Source organism: Peromyscus californicus, unplaced genomic scaffold (assembly GCF_007827085.1).
Source record: "Peromyscus californicus insignis strain IS unplaced genomic scaffold, ASM782708v3 Scaffold_24__1_contigs__length_46423439, whole genome shotgun sequence".
Taxonomy (NCBI): Eukaryota; Metazoa; Chordata; class Mammalia; order Rodentia; family Cricetidae; genus Peromyscus; species Peromyscus californicus.
Genome location: NW_026294535.1, coordinates 516885 through 531849, shown reverse-complemented (window position 1 = coordinate 531849; position 14965 = coordinate 516885). Strand labels below are relative to the sequence as shown.

The 14965-nt window shown below is 43.8% G+C and overlaps 1 protein-coding gene across 2 annotated transcripts in view; it reads left to right on the top strand.

The window, feature by feature from the left end:
• LOC128119569 (disks large homolog 5-like) overlaps positions 1-14965 on the top strand; it is a 97534-nt gene that overhangs the window by 34068 nt on the left and 48501 nt on the right. For both annotated transcript variants that reach the window (XR_008221568.1, XM_052752900.1), the window contains exon 2: positions 2337-2520. The gene's annotated coding sequence lies outside the window, so the exon portion shown is untranslated. The remainder of the gene's footprint in view (positions 1-2336; positions 2521-14965) is intronic.

The following is a 14965-nucleotide window of genomic DNA, read 5'->3' as shown; positions in this document are numbered from 1 at the left end:
TGGGCATGGTAAAGAGGAACCATGAGCTCATGTGGAAAATTGTTGCTTCTCAGTAAAGATACCAACCTAGAGTCCCAACAAGGCCCCTACTGCCTTTCCTTCCTTCTGTGGTCTGCTCCCATGAAGGCATATCACAGGCAGCTAATATAACAGAAGAGGCTGGTCCTCCATTGATCTAGAGGCTGCCTTGATAGGCATATGAGGGTTGTGTAGATCTTCATGGGGCCTCTTATGCAGTGTGGGCATGGTGTCCCCTCCTGTATGGCATTCATGGCATGCACTATGAAGGTGTTCCTCTGGTCCTTGCTATGGAAACACTTCTCAAAATGTTATTTGTCTTCTACCTTGAAAACCCCTGGAACAATGAACCATGCCTTAGTGATCCCTTTCAAGAAAGCTCCTTGTCATGTCCACTCACTGATGTGTGATCAGGTCTTCCCAGAAAGAATGTCTGCACTGACATACCAGAAATTGATTCCTGCTCATATTATTACTGTTGTGAATCACAGACCACTTTAATAGAGTGAGCTGCCAACCTGTCAAGGGCACACAGGTAACCATGAAAGTGATTCCTTATGGAAAATCACAGAGGCCAGGCCTCACTCTGCTAAGGGGAGCACAAAGGTGGTCAAGATATGCAGATGTTTTTGGACTGGTAATTAAGGAAGGGGCCTGAAGGCTACACTTACCATCATTGCTTGGGGACAACTTCCCATCCAATCATCCTCTCCTACTACAGAAGTTCACTGCTGAGAAGAGGAAGGTCAATGGGGATGGGGCAGACTCAGGCCATATGTACACAGTTAAAATACTGGTCTATATTTCTGATTCTCAGTTTATCATCAAGATTCTCTTGTCATGAGGCTTGTATTGTGCCATCTGCAGTACCTGGGCCTTGGGGAACAGAGCTGTTTGAAATTTGCCCTACAGCCTGTCCCTTCACCATCATTAAACACAACTTGAAGTGGGATTGACCAGAAAGCAGAAAGCCATGAGGCTTTCCCTACCTCCTCTCATCATGGTAGTTGATGACTTCTGAGGTTGTCACTCACTGGATAGCAGTGTAACAGCAGTTCATCCTGTCCCATTTTGGAAAGTGGAGTCCTTGGACAGGAGCTGACTGCCTCAGCTGTTGTCACCTTTTCTAACAAATGCAAGTAGAGATTAGTAGTAGAAAACAACAGACATAACCCACTTTGAGCAAACCCCTTCTCAATCTCCCATTGTCCTTTGCCTTCATGCTTCTCTTCTTCCCTGAAAGTTTATCCCTCAAGGCTGGCCTCAGATTCCCAGCAATCCTCCTAACTCAGTCTCCTTAGTGTTGGGTTTCCTTTTTATTCTTTTTAGCATGGATGCTTTTTTCTTGCCCTAACACAACAGTTGAAGGGCAGTGGGAAGGAGGCATCTTAGAGATCTGAGGAGTTAGTCAAGATATCAGTGTTCCATTCCTCTATCTTATTGTAGATGAAAATCCTCAGTTAAGAATTGTGGCATGCACCCCGAACTGACCTACTCTGGTGATGGGATGGCCAAACACCCTAATTGTCGTGCTGGAAACCCCATCCAACTACTGAGGGATCTGGATGCAGAGATCCATGGCGAGGCCCCAGGTGGATCTCTGGGAGTCCAGTTAGCAAGAATGAGGAGGGTTTATATGAGCGCGAATTGTTGAGACCAAGATTGGATAAAGCACAGGGACAAATAGCCAAACGAATGGAAACACATGAACTATGAACCAATGGCTGAGGGATCACCAACTGGATCAGGCCCTCTGAATGGGTGAGACAGTTGATTGGCTTGATCTGTTTAGAAGGCATCCAGGCAGTGGTACCAGGTCCTGTGCTCATTGCATGAGTCGGCTGTTTGAAACCTGGGGCCTATGCAGGATCACTTGGCTCGGCCTGGGAGGAGGGGACTGGACCTACCCGGACTGAGTCTACCAGGTTGATCTCAGTCCGTAGCTTTGCCCTGGAGGAGGTGGGAATGGGAGGTGGGCTGGGGGGAAGGTGAGGGGGGCGGGAGGGGGTAGATCAAGGGAATCTGTGGCTGATATGTAGAACTAATTGTATTGCAAAATAAAAATTAAAAAATAAAAAAAAAAGAATTGTGGCATGCAAAAAGGAAGAAAACAAAACTGAATTAACATGTTTTTCTACTGGTCCTCAACCAATAAAATATCAGTTATAAAAGAAAAACTGTGGGCAAATTCTTCCTGTTATTTCTAGATTAAGTGTGAGCATTGTGCTACCCTCAAAGCCAAACAGGATTTAGGGAAGATAGCCTCAATTAAACTAGCTATCTAATCACAGACCTTGGAATACTTTTCCTGTCTGCAGCAGCAGAATCTGGAAGAAGAGAAGTTTATACAGTTGCCCAGCAGAGATGCCTCTTTGCTGTCTCAGCCTGGATGCCTGTGGTAACAGTTGCAGTAGGAACACCCCACCTGAAAGTCTTCCAGTCAACATCATTGTATCCTGGGAACCCCAAATTTCTTGCTCTTCACCAAGTTCTGGATAAACAGTAAGTGTTCTTAGACTTACTTGATGGTGGTGATTTACTAAAATCTGAAAGTGCAGTGGAAGAAGAAACTGAAAACTTCCATGTGCTAGGTGTCAAATGGTATCTTAGGAACTTAACATGTGACATAGATTGTAGATATCCATCTAAGAAAGATCCTGAAACATCTACACATTGTTAGTAACATCTTGGACAACATCAGTGCTCTAGAAGCATGGAAGTTCCATGCACAGAATGGAACTGATGATGAAGCATGATCAAGCATGCCCCACCCCACTGTAATAGTGCAACTACCCCATCATAAAGAATGAAGGTACCATCATTCTTGTGCCATAATACATACATGCTTGTTCCCATACAATACACACATACGTGTGCCTATATTCATAAATTTAAAAATATGTATTTGTCTACACCTTTGCATGCACACACACATACCCACACATAGAAATATACTTTGAAATTAAATTAGATGTACAATAAATTGGTATAACAAGAAAATAAAAAGAAACAACATTTGTGGTATTGGTACGCATGCATATGGTATGCATGTTGTATGCAGAGCTATGGGTATAGTTATGTGCATGTTTTTATGTACAACCATATCTAACTGCATAAACATGTGTATATAAATATAAAGATAAACTGAAATCCCAAGTCCCAGACACCAGCCAGGAGGCAGCAGAACTTTTTGAGTGGCTAGCTTGTTGTGTTAGTTCTTTTCTGCCTTCAACTCTGCGTACCTGTTATGTTTTTTAGAAAGGCATAATTTTTTAATTCAAAACAGAGATACTGCATTTGCCTTATTAGAAAATATGTAAGATGTAACTTTCAAAAAACAGAAACATGAGAAATAATCTTTGCTTTCAGTATCTAGAAATGAATATCAAAACTTCAACACTTTTTTCTGTAACTGTATATCATTTCAATACTTTAATATTAATCCTATTTTTTAAATTTTTTTCTCACCTGAATAATGCAGTCTTCAATATATATAAGTCATGAGGTATCATTCTCCGTGATGGTAGTGGGCACTACTGTCTCTATCTAAAACATCTTCTAGTTGCCTAGAAGTCGAGTTGTTAATTTCTTCATGTACTAGTTTTTGTTTCTGTATAGACTTGGGAAACATTTATTACACAGGCTTTGAAGACACAAGGTAACTAGGGTGAGTAGCATGGGAAGGAGATGGCTTGGGTGGGCTGATTGCATGTGTTGGGAAAGTTCTAGTTAAATGGGTGAAAAGTCATGTCTGAAGTAATAGGAGGCAAAAAGGCAGAACACATGAGAAAGGTATTTCTGACTCTGCACGCTGCTACTCAGCGTAGAACAACAGATCAGCTCTTACCCACTGCATGACACATGGCTGTCCCAGATTTCCACTTAGCAAGGTGAATTGATTGACCTTGGACTTGGTCTGCAGTGATGTCTACACAGATGATCAGGTCTAAAAGCATTTGTAACAGACTCAGCTAAATGTACAAACACTTACAATGTATTCTGCGTCTGAACTGGTTTATATAAGAGATCCATGCTCAAAGGGTGGTCCAAAAGTAAAATTGTTTTGAGTCCATTGTCCTCTGTAATTATGTTGGATACCTGCTGTCTTAGTTAGGGTTTCTATTGCTGTGAAGGGACACCATGACTGCAGCAACAATTAAAAAGGAAAACATTTAATCAGGTTGCTTACAGTTTCAGAGGTTTAGTCCATTATGATCATGGCAGGACATGGAGGCATGCAGGCAGACATGATGCTCGAGAAGGAAAAGAAAGTGGAGAAGAAGCTACATCTTGATCCCACAGGCAACAAAAAGTGCTCTGAGACACTAGGCATGGCATGAGCATAAGAGATCCCAACCCTCCCTCACTGTAACATACATCCTCCAACAAGGCCACACTCTCTCCAACAAAGCCATACCTCCTAATAGTGCCACTCCCTATGAGCTTATGGGGGCTTATTACACTCAAATTAGCAAACCTTCAAGATATCCTTAGAAGGCATAATAAAACAGATTATGGTGGTTCTAATAAAAGATGTTTTTGAGAGGAGAGCACTTTTTTTTTAAAAAAAAGGTGAGTGTTATCATTTGGTTCCACCTATCTTAGGTTCCTTGTTAGGGACTCCACAACAAAACCGAAATTAACAAGAGAAAAGCATGATCACTTACGTAGTACAAATATTCACAGCACAAGTCTTCCTAAGGTAGAAAAACCCCAACAAGTGCCAAAACACCCAAAGTATAAAGAAAAGCACCACAGAAAAATGTCCCAACTTGTGTTGCAGTAAATTATCTCTGCTGTTCAGTTGTCACTCATGTTATATTTCAAGAAAACCAGAGGCAGATTGCTTTTCATTTTCTGATTTCTTTTATATAATTTTAATGAATGTTCTCATTTTCTGAGAGGCCTACAGCAATATATTTTTGTTTCCCTTTGATTGGGTCTACATGATGATTTTGTGAACATGTGTGTACAGTGTACCACATTTTACTGGTAGCTAAATATACGACCTCAAAGATACAATATGTCTAGTTTTTCTATTATGTAGTGGGTATCCATGGAGTAGGCAATGCCATCCACATCCAAGGTGCAATCCCCCTGTGTAGCCCTGAGGCCCATGGCTGGGAAATCCTTGTGCAGCCCGAGATTCCTGGAATTTACTGAGATACATCCAAGCCTATGAGTTCTGATTTTACAGGAGTGTGAAACCTCACCTGACTAAAGAAGAGTCTCAGAGTGAAAAGTTTGAAATTATGTTTTATTCATAAAAATATTTTCATTTTACTCACTGGCGGCTTTCAAAACAGCAGTCATTATATACAGTGTATAGCCTTAGCAAACTATTAAAAAATAACAAGAATAAAAGTAATAACAAAAATTAACAAAACCTTAACCCAAAATGAAGAAAACCCAAAACCAAAGCATAAATGTCCCAAGATATAAGCCAAAAACATTAAGCAAATTACAGATTCCTTTGGAATTTCATTATGGAAGAGCAAATGAGGTGAGGAACTGGCTTATTCTCTGTAGTGAATTATCTTCAGCAACACTTGCCCATGACATGGCATCAGCTTCAGCACTGCACTAGAGAGAATCTTATGCTTTTGGTGTGTTCTGTCTGGATGGCAGTGTGACATAAACACAGTCTTTCTTGTCAGATTTCCCATCACATGTGGAGTCAGGGTTCATAGTATTTTGAGTTGTGTTCTCTGTATCTTAGACTTATTTCGGACACAAAATTTTCTCTGGGGATAGTGAGCCCACTGATGTGGATCAGATTGTGGCTGGATCACCTGATGGTAGGTTGACATTTGCCTAATAGTGAGTTGAAAGCTGAAAAGAGGTGGCATTTTCTGAGGAGGTCTTGAACCAGGAGTGTAGAATATTATGCCTTCAAGGTGTCTCTGGCTTCTTCCAGCCTTCTCAGTCTTCTTAACAGGTGCAGTCAGGGAAAATCTGTCAAGAAAATATGTGCCACTGTCAAGAAAATCAGGGCCTATTCATCCCTAGTAAACAAAAGTTAAGGAAGGAAACACACCCCATGAACACCCTGGCTGCTGGGGATGGGGCTCAATGGTGGCTGACTTGCCTGGGACATAGTGTTTCTGCTTCAGCAGCTCCATCTGCAGGAGGCTCTCATTCTGGGCTGTGGTCTGCTCTAGTTCCTGCTGGAGGTTTTCAAACCTAGGGGAGAAAGGCAGCTGGGAACAGAAGCCTAGTGGGGACCTGCCATGTCAGCTTTTGAGCCCCCACCAGATCTACTCAGCTAGACAATCGAGCATTACCTTTCAGCCGAGTTCATTCCCTGCTTCCCTAAGGGAGAAAGGTCAGAGAGCACCTGGGCTGGATTTTTTTTCTCAACTTTTAAAAACTGCTAGAAGTTGAACTGGAAAACACACACTGTGCTGGATTAGAAAAAACAGCATATTTCTCCAACAGTCCAAAGACATCATTTTGGAGAAATATCAGTATGGCAAGGTCTGAGGCATAGGTCAGGAAAGATATACCTGGTCTTGATAGATACCAGGTGAATGTGAACCTCCTGGAAAACTCTATGCCTGCCCTCTAGTGGAGCCTACACAGCAATGCAGAGAAGGCTCTGATGATTCCTACAGCTCAGACCCCTGCATGGGATTAACTTGTCAACTCCTACTCTGTTTATGACCAAAGTAAATCTTCTCATGAGAAACTGATAAACACTACAGAGAGCCTGCCATCAGCAGTAGTGTGCTGTATATAAATCTGCCAAAGGGTGGACACTTATCTCTAAACATGATGTTCCTGATGGAAAATAAATTTGCAGGAGGATACACTTTCCTTCACGATTGGTGATATCTTTCTAGGTTTCTGGCTGCCATGGGAATATTTGTGGGGAGATCTAATCTAAGAGATGAGATACTCAGAGCATACTACAGGTCTCAGAATGGAAGAAGGGGACACAATCCCCATAAGACTAAGGAGAAAGCATATTGCTTCCTGGACATAAGTTCCTGTTGACTGAGCCAGCAATGACACTCTGAGGTGTTCTTTCCCTGGCTGTGGCAGGGAGCTTTTCCAATTGAATAGAAACTCAAAGAGGACAGAGATCTAGGTACAGCGGACCCACTTGGATCCACCTGCTTCTGCAACGCTGGGCTCCTACCTCGTCTGGGACACAGTGAAGTGATGCTGCAGCTTTACTGCCAAGTCCCTTTGCTGGGTGAGCAGCTCCTTCTGCTTCATCAGGGATTGAAGACTTTCCTCAAGTCTTTGATGTTCCTGTTCAGTAGAAGATTATGTTTTTAGGAGAAGATTTTCTGCACCCATGTACATACACACACACATGCACACACACACACACACACACTCTTGAACACTCACATGTACATGAATACACACATACAAACACACTACCTTGCATCCATGTTTAGTTTTCCAGAAAACACTGATGTTAGATGAGATCACCTGGGATACTATGGAGAAGAAAGTGACCTTTCATTAACCCACAGCCCCTCTACTCATATTCCATCCCAGAGGCAGGAAAATACAGGATGATCTGAACACAGTGATGTGGTGAAGATTGTGTATTTTACTCTGTTTTGATAATATTTCATTTCATTTTTACTTGATATGTGCAGGTGTTCTGCCTGCCTGTGTGTCTGTATAACACATGCATGCCTGGTGACCTGGGAGAAGAACTCAGTGGGCAGATCAGTCAATGTAGTGCTTGCCTTATAAACCTGTACAAGACACGTGAACCCCAGGGTTCCTTGACCAGTAATTCAAGCTCTCCTAGCAAGTTCTCCAGTCTGTGCATTGAAGGCTTAGTTCCCCAGCACAGGACCACTGGATGGTGGTGGACCAGCCCCTTGCTCTCACTCAGTGCTTCTCAGTGCCTCCAGGGAGGGCAGCTTCCTACTAAAGAAGCTTTCTAAACCATAGGTTGCCTTGATTTAGGCCCAAAGCCATGAGCTCAGAAAACTAGAAAATCTCTAAAATCCTGAGTCTATATTAACCTTTCCTCCAAGTAATATGATTGTGTCAGGGTTTACTTGTGACAGAAGGTTGACTAACTCACGGCCAAATGATTGCATGTATTATTCCATGCTTAACAATATTCTATGGACCACCTTGTATGTTATCATTCATTAATGCTGGGCATCTGATTAGTTTCTAACTGGGGATGTTCTGATGAGTCCTGCTGTAACCCTGTTGTCCCCTATTCTCTGTGGACACCTGCTTTACATTCTGGAATCAATGGTCCACTTGGAGTCTGCATTCAACATTCTGAATAATTGTACATAGCTTCTCACAGGGCTGCACCATCTTACACTACTACCAATGTCTGAGAGTTTTCATTTCTTCCAACCCTCCATCAGGCAGATTTTAACTCAGTATGAAGAAATTTGGAATAAAAGCAGGTTCTGAGTGCTGCAGACACAACATGGAGTGGGTGCTTTAGAGTATGATGAGCCTAAGAGGTGCACTGAGACAGCCTCTCCTCACACCTCAGCATAGCTGTGGGACTTCTGCTGGGCTGAGATGCAGCCACAAGCACCTCTGCAGTGCAGAATTTCTCAGAGAATAAAATCCAGGCCAAGATCCAAGGACAAGGTTAGCTGAACCAAGGTTAGGCAAAGGTGAAAGGAAAATGGTGGCAGGCGATGAGGAGAAGAACAAAACAGGATGCAGGGAAGTCATCAGTGGTCAGCCACCATTCACCCAGAGCAGAGAAGGACACAAACCCTCAGGCACCTTTCCTGCCTCTCAGTAGCCTCTTTCTCACCTTCATGTACCCCATTACTTTGTTTTCTCCAGAGGATTTCTTTGCAGATAAATAATTCTGCCTCTACAAAGACCTGAAAAACCTTTAGCCTGCATCAGTTTTCTGTCTTTTGTTGTTGTTAACTGTGTGGACATGCCAAATGATGAGCTGCTCCGTCAGTTCTTTGACTGATGCAAAGTGGTACTAACCAGATTAGGCACAGTACTTTTACATTGAAGTCTCTCTCCATCATTGTTAAAGATGTTCCATTGTTCCGTGAGTGAGTGAACATACACATAGAGGCTCAAACACATGTTCCCATACTCACAAAGATACACTTAAAACAACACACACAGACACAGACACAGACACACACCCACACACACCCCCCCCCCCCCACACCTTTCTTGAACCCAGAGGAGCAAGGGAGAAGACTAGAATGTTGCAGCACCTTTTCTACTCTAGGAGGATGTATGGGTCCTCCTTGCTCTCTACAAGACTCAGACCCATCTAGGCTCTTCTGCCCTGGCCTGAACTTATTTACCCTCCCAGGGAAGTTTTTAATCAACAGATTCACTGATTGTACAGAAAAGTAACAACCTCTGCACAACTGAGTTTGACCACACAAGACCAAGTGCCCATGGATGATGGCTGGACAGGAAGCCTCCCGATAGATCCCAGTTGACCCATCATAGACTCCTCACTAAACCTACCCAGACTCCTCCACAGAAGGCAGTGATAGACCAGAGAATGGAAGTCACCCATTGTCATTACCCAACAACTTTTGACCAGATTATAGTGCATGTTATATTAAAACAGCCCAGGTCAGACAGTAGGAGGCTACCTATGTCACCCACAGCACTTTCCTGAACTACAGCACTCTATAAAACTTTAAGAAGGAATCTTTCCTAAGAACACAGCCATATACATCTTAGAGTGAGCATCAAAATGTTAGTTTCCAAGTGTGAAGCCAGTAAGACAAACCAGACATTTCCTCAGAAGTTACCACTATGCTGTGAAAAAAGTCTCCTTTTCATTTTTAAAATAGCTCCATTGTTTGATTTTTGTTATTTATTACACAATGCATTAATTCCAAAGTAATAAAAATGTGTAAAAATTAAGAGACACCAATAAGTCAGTGCTCTTTCTGACTAAATGAGCCATTTAACAATGAGATGAGACAGAAAAAGATAGGAAGCTTTACTGTGAGGACAGAGGAGACCCAAAGATCTGTGGCTATCCAATTTAGCCAGAACAGAAATTGCCAGGTTCAGTGAGAAACTCCGGCTAAAGGGAATAAAGGAGAAAGCAACAGAGGACACTTGATGTCATCATCTGGCCTTCCAACAAACCCACAAATGTACACATCCTCAGGCATGCATAACACACACACACACACACACACACACACACACACACACACACACACACACCCCACAAATCTTAAGTGAACAGAACACAATGAGGAGGACATCACACTGAATGAGGATGGCATTACCAGGTTAATTTAGACTCCTCACACTAGCTGTTTCAAGTGAGACCCACAATTCTGCTTTCCATCATTTTAAGACTAAACATGCCTGGGGAAGCATGCTGTGCTTCTGCAGGCTATGTTGGTGCAGTTGGAGAAATAATTCTCTTAAAATCTCAAATCTGCTTCCCTGACCCCCACCTTCCATAAACCCTTGCCATATCCCTGGTAAACCAGTGGGCTTCTGAGTATAAGATCCAGGATGGGTGAACTGGCCAATGCCACTCACAGCAAACAGTATTGACAAACTGTTAATTAATTTTCTGTTAGTGTGAACCAAGACCAGGTAAAGAGAACACCATGGCAGTCTGGGAACAAAAGGGTAAAATGCCATATGACACCCAAAAAAAATGTCCACAAGACCCAGTCATTTGGTTTTTGCAGGGGGCATTCCTCCTTCCATGCTGTTTCTGCCTCAGATCTCACATGACTCCTGCCAAGCAAAAGAGACACAAACCCTTGACCCCACTCACTCAGATCGCTGTGCTATTCCCTATGTTGCTCCCATCATAGCACCACTCCTTCCATACTGACGTGTAGGTGAGTGAAATGTGATTTACCCGTCTCCCTCGATGGACTGCAGCTTCTAGCAGAACAGTAGGGTTTCCTTGGCAGTCATGCAGTGCCTTCCAAGAGGCTAACTCCCCAGAATGACTTGTGAATGATCACAGAAATGAACTATTGGATGGGATGGGTCAGATGGATAAGTGAGTAGATGGTTACATGGGTGTGTGTATATGTGTGTGTATGGTTAGACAAGTGGGCAGCTTGGTCCTGCTGCTTCAACCTACCTGCTGCTGCCTTGTCCAGAGGTCATAGATCTTCTCATGGGCCTCCTTACAGAGCCTCCTCACCACCTCGCAGGACTCTTGTAGTAAAATCTGCTCCCCCTGCAGCTTTCTGTTGTCCTTTTTCAACGTGCTCACTTTTTCCATCAGCTGAGTCCTTTCCCTCAGGAGCTGACTGTAGAGGGTGCTGAAATATCACCAAAAATGATGAGCTCTACCTCCACCTGCCACTCCTGCCTCCTAATACCATGATTCTGCAAGTTCTCATGTCGCTATCCCCAAAACCCTGGGCTGGATCCACATTAGCCATGCTAGCATCACTCAGGTGCCAGCTATAGCCAGAGAATAGCCAAATTAAACTACTTCTGAAGATCCCAACAGCTAAAGGGATCCATGTACCTCTGAAAACTGGATCTCCCACATCCTCCCCACATACCCTGGGGCTTAACTGTTCACAGTATTGGGAAAACATGAGCTGGTAGAGGGAAGCCATGCTCTGAGGGGTACAGACAACTCAACAGGAATACATTCCATCCTTGTGCCCCTTAGAAACGAGTTCTGTAACCTGCCAGAGCCACAGAAACCATTCATGGTGCAAACCCTGCTTTTTGTCTATAAGTTCCAGAAGCAGACAGGAAAAAGTTGGGAGGGACTCTTAGACTCTTCACTCTTAGGAGAACTCAGTTTTGGAGGCACAAGTCCAAGAGCTATCAGGCAGGCATCTAGCTAAGAGGTAAACAGGCTAGAACCACAGCCCAACTTTGTTCAAAGGTGAAGAAGGGAAGAAGCTGCTGTGGGATGTCTTACTGTATACTGTGAATATGTGTTGCTCCCATTGGTTAATAAATAAGCTGCTTTGGCCTATGGCAAGGCAGGATGGAGCCAGGCAGAAGAATCCAGGAGAGTCAGAGAAGAAAGTCAGAGGTGGAGGAGATGCCAGCTACCACCCAAGGAGCAACATGCCAGCAGCCTGGCCATGCAGCAGCCATGTGGCAAAACATAGATTAATAGAAATGGGTTAATTTAAGATGACAGAGCTAGCTAGCAAGAAACTTAAGCCATTGGCCATACAGTTTGTAAGTAATATAAGCCTCTGTGTGTGTGTTTGGGACCATTTGGCTTCAGGAGGTGAGTGGGACAGATTCCTCCTGACAGCTGGGTCAGGCAGGACTGGAGAAATTTTAGACTACCTGAAGCAGTCCTTACCAATTTCTGGGGTCCCATCTAAATTAGGCACTCACCTGTAGGAGTTGGTCTTCTCACTCAGCTCCTTGCACTTGTACGAGGCCTCACAAATCTCCTTGGGGAATTTCTTCACATCTGACATCTCCTTCTTATGCTGTGTTTTCAGCATCTCAAGCTCAGATATCAGCCTGTGGTAGGGCATGGCCCCAGGAGCAGAGAACCCCATGAACACAGGTGTCAGGGACCACATGAATTAAGGTTCTGTTTTATACTACCCTAGCTGACTGGATTTCATACCCTGAATCATGTACTGGACCTCCTGGTGTGCATTAGACTTGCTACCCTGCCCCAGGGACGGGAAAGGCTGGGTGTCAATAGGGAAGAGACAGGACTACATGAGCTCCCTTAGCAGGCCTGTAGGGGCAGACTAGCTCTCTAAGAAGATCTGAGGAGTCTGTGCCATAGATCCGGGTCTATCTGAAATCTGTGATGACATTTTCACTGTCTTGAGAACAGAGATACTTTCTCCTTACAAGGATACCCAGGACTCATAATCAGTATTTCCATGGAGGAGGCACTACATGAGGATGGCTTTATAAACTCCCAAGAGGATTCCAATGAGGGACCATGGTGAGCACAAGGGCAGAGGGCAGTGATGCTCAATCTGGAGCTCCCTGGCCTCAGCACTTATATCACCTGAAATCTTTGAGACATGTGAATATTCTCAGGCCTACTATCAATCTCTGACTCTCAGGATCTGGAAGGACATGCACACACACACACACACACACACACACACACACACACACACACACACACACACACTGTAAGGGAGCCTCTCAGAGACAGTACAAACACACTCAAACACTCAATCCTCAGCACAAAGAGATTTATTACCCCACAGGGCAAGCATGGCGTTGGGAGCCTGCCTCTGGATCAGGCAAAGGCAGACAGCAAGCAGCAGGCATTTTTCAGCACTAGGTTTTAAGTAGAAAAGGTTAAGTCTGTGCTAGGGTGCGTTGTTGAGATCTAATTGGACAGGTTAGCCAGTGTAGCCAAGTAATGAATTTTAATTGTTTGTCTTTGGTGTTTAGTTTCAAGAATGAGTCCCCAAAAAGGAATAAACTCTGGGGACTAAATTTAGGAATGTAATCTAATGGTTTATCAAGGGAGAGGGAAGTGAAAAGGGCAAAACCTGCCTCTGCCATGTTTGCAATGTTTGGGCCCCTTAGAGAGCACTTCACTCATATAAACCCACACATAGGATGTCAAAGAAATGCAGGTAGGGGGCATTGCCTCATAGTATAAGGAACAAGACCAGAGAGGAGCAGGGATGAACTCCAGGCCTTCCAGACACACAGATGCTCCCGAAGTCACAAGCAAAAGTAATTATCTAGTCAAATATAAACAATCAACTCAGAGCACTGAGCATCTCCTAAAAACCAATGCCTGTTAGTCTCTTGAAATGCATGTTGTGATCTTACACCCTACTGCCCCTCTCTGTAGATTGTGATTCAGGCCACAAGCTCTGATTTTCATTTGGAGGAATCAGAACAGCCTATGTCCTATCTCACTCCTTCAGTTCTGCCTCTCAGATGCACTAAGGACACAGTAGGGTGAAGACAGTCACCAGAGAACACGGCATGATGAATACCTGTTGTTCAACTCATTGTTGTTATAAAGGGCCAGGAATTCAAGCAGTTCATTCCTCTCATTGGTCATCATCTGTAGCTGAAGGGTCAGTTTATCCACCTGGTTCAACTGTTGCTCTTGCTCTGTGAGGAAGAAGGATGTGGATGATGCCTTCTTAGTAGTCCCTGTAGGTACATAAACACAAGTGAATGTGTACAGATGAATGGCATAGAGCCAAGAGAGATCATGTGGAGTCCCAAGAGGAGGCCTGAGGAAGAGGAAATGCATGGAACCCAGTGAAGCCCTCAAAGATCTGAGCAGCTATCCTTATGCTGGGGCCCATAAGCCATGTGTCTGTCTCCAATCTCTAAGGTTAGATATATGCCTCAGGCCCTACTGCAGCCTGTCTCTGAAAGGCATAAGCGAGGCCAGTCATGTTGGTTTGGAATTGTCAGCCAATACCTGATGTGATGCAAGAAAGTCCTGGACTGCCTGGTGCTTTGTACTTCCCAGCCCGATAACCTGTGTGCAGGACTAAAAGCAACTGAATGTCTCAGACCTGGGTACATGGATGGAAAGTTTCCCTCTGTAGCTAGAGTTTTCCTGCCTGGCCCACAGTCAGGACAAATCTCTCTCACCTGACAGTCCCACAGTCGCTCAGACCCAACCAAGTAAACACACAGAGACTTATATTGTTTACAAACTGTATGGCCGTGGCAGGCTTCTTGCTGTTTTTATATCTTAAATTAATCCATTTTTATAAATCTATACCTTGCCACGTGGCTCGTGGCTTACTGGCATCTTCACATGCTGCTTGTCATGGTGGTGGCTGGCAGTGTCTCTCTGACTCAGCCTTTCACTTCCCAGAATTCTCTTCTCTGCTTGTCCCGCCTATCCTTCCTGCCTGGCTACTGGCCAATTTACTGTTTTATTTACTAACCAATCAGAGCAACATATTTGATATAAAGAACATCCCACGGCATCCCTCCCTGGTATTTATATCAGATATCCATGAAACATACAGAAATCCACGAGGAATGAAGTGCAGCAACATCCTACCCTGATACC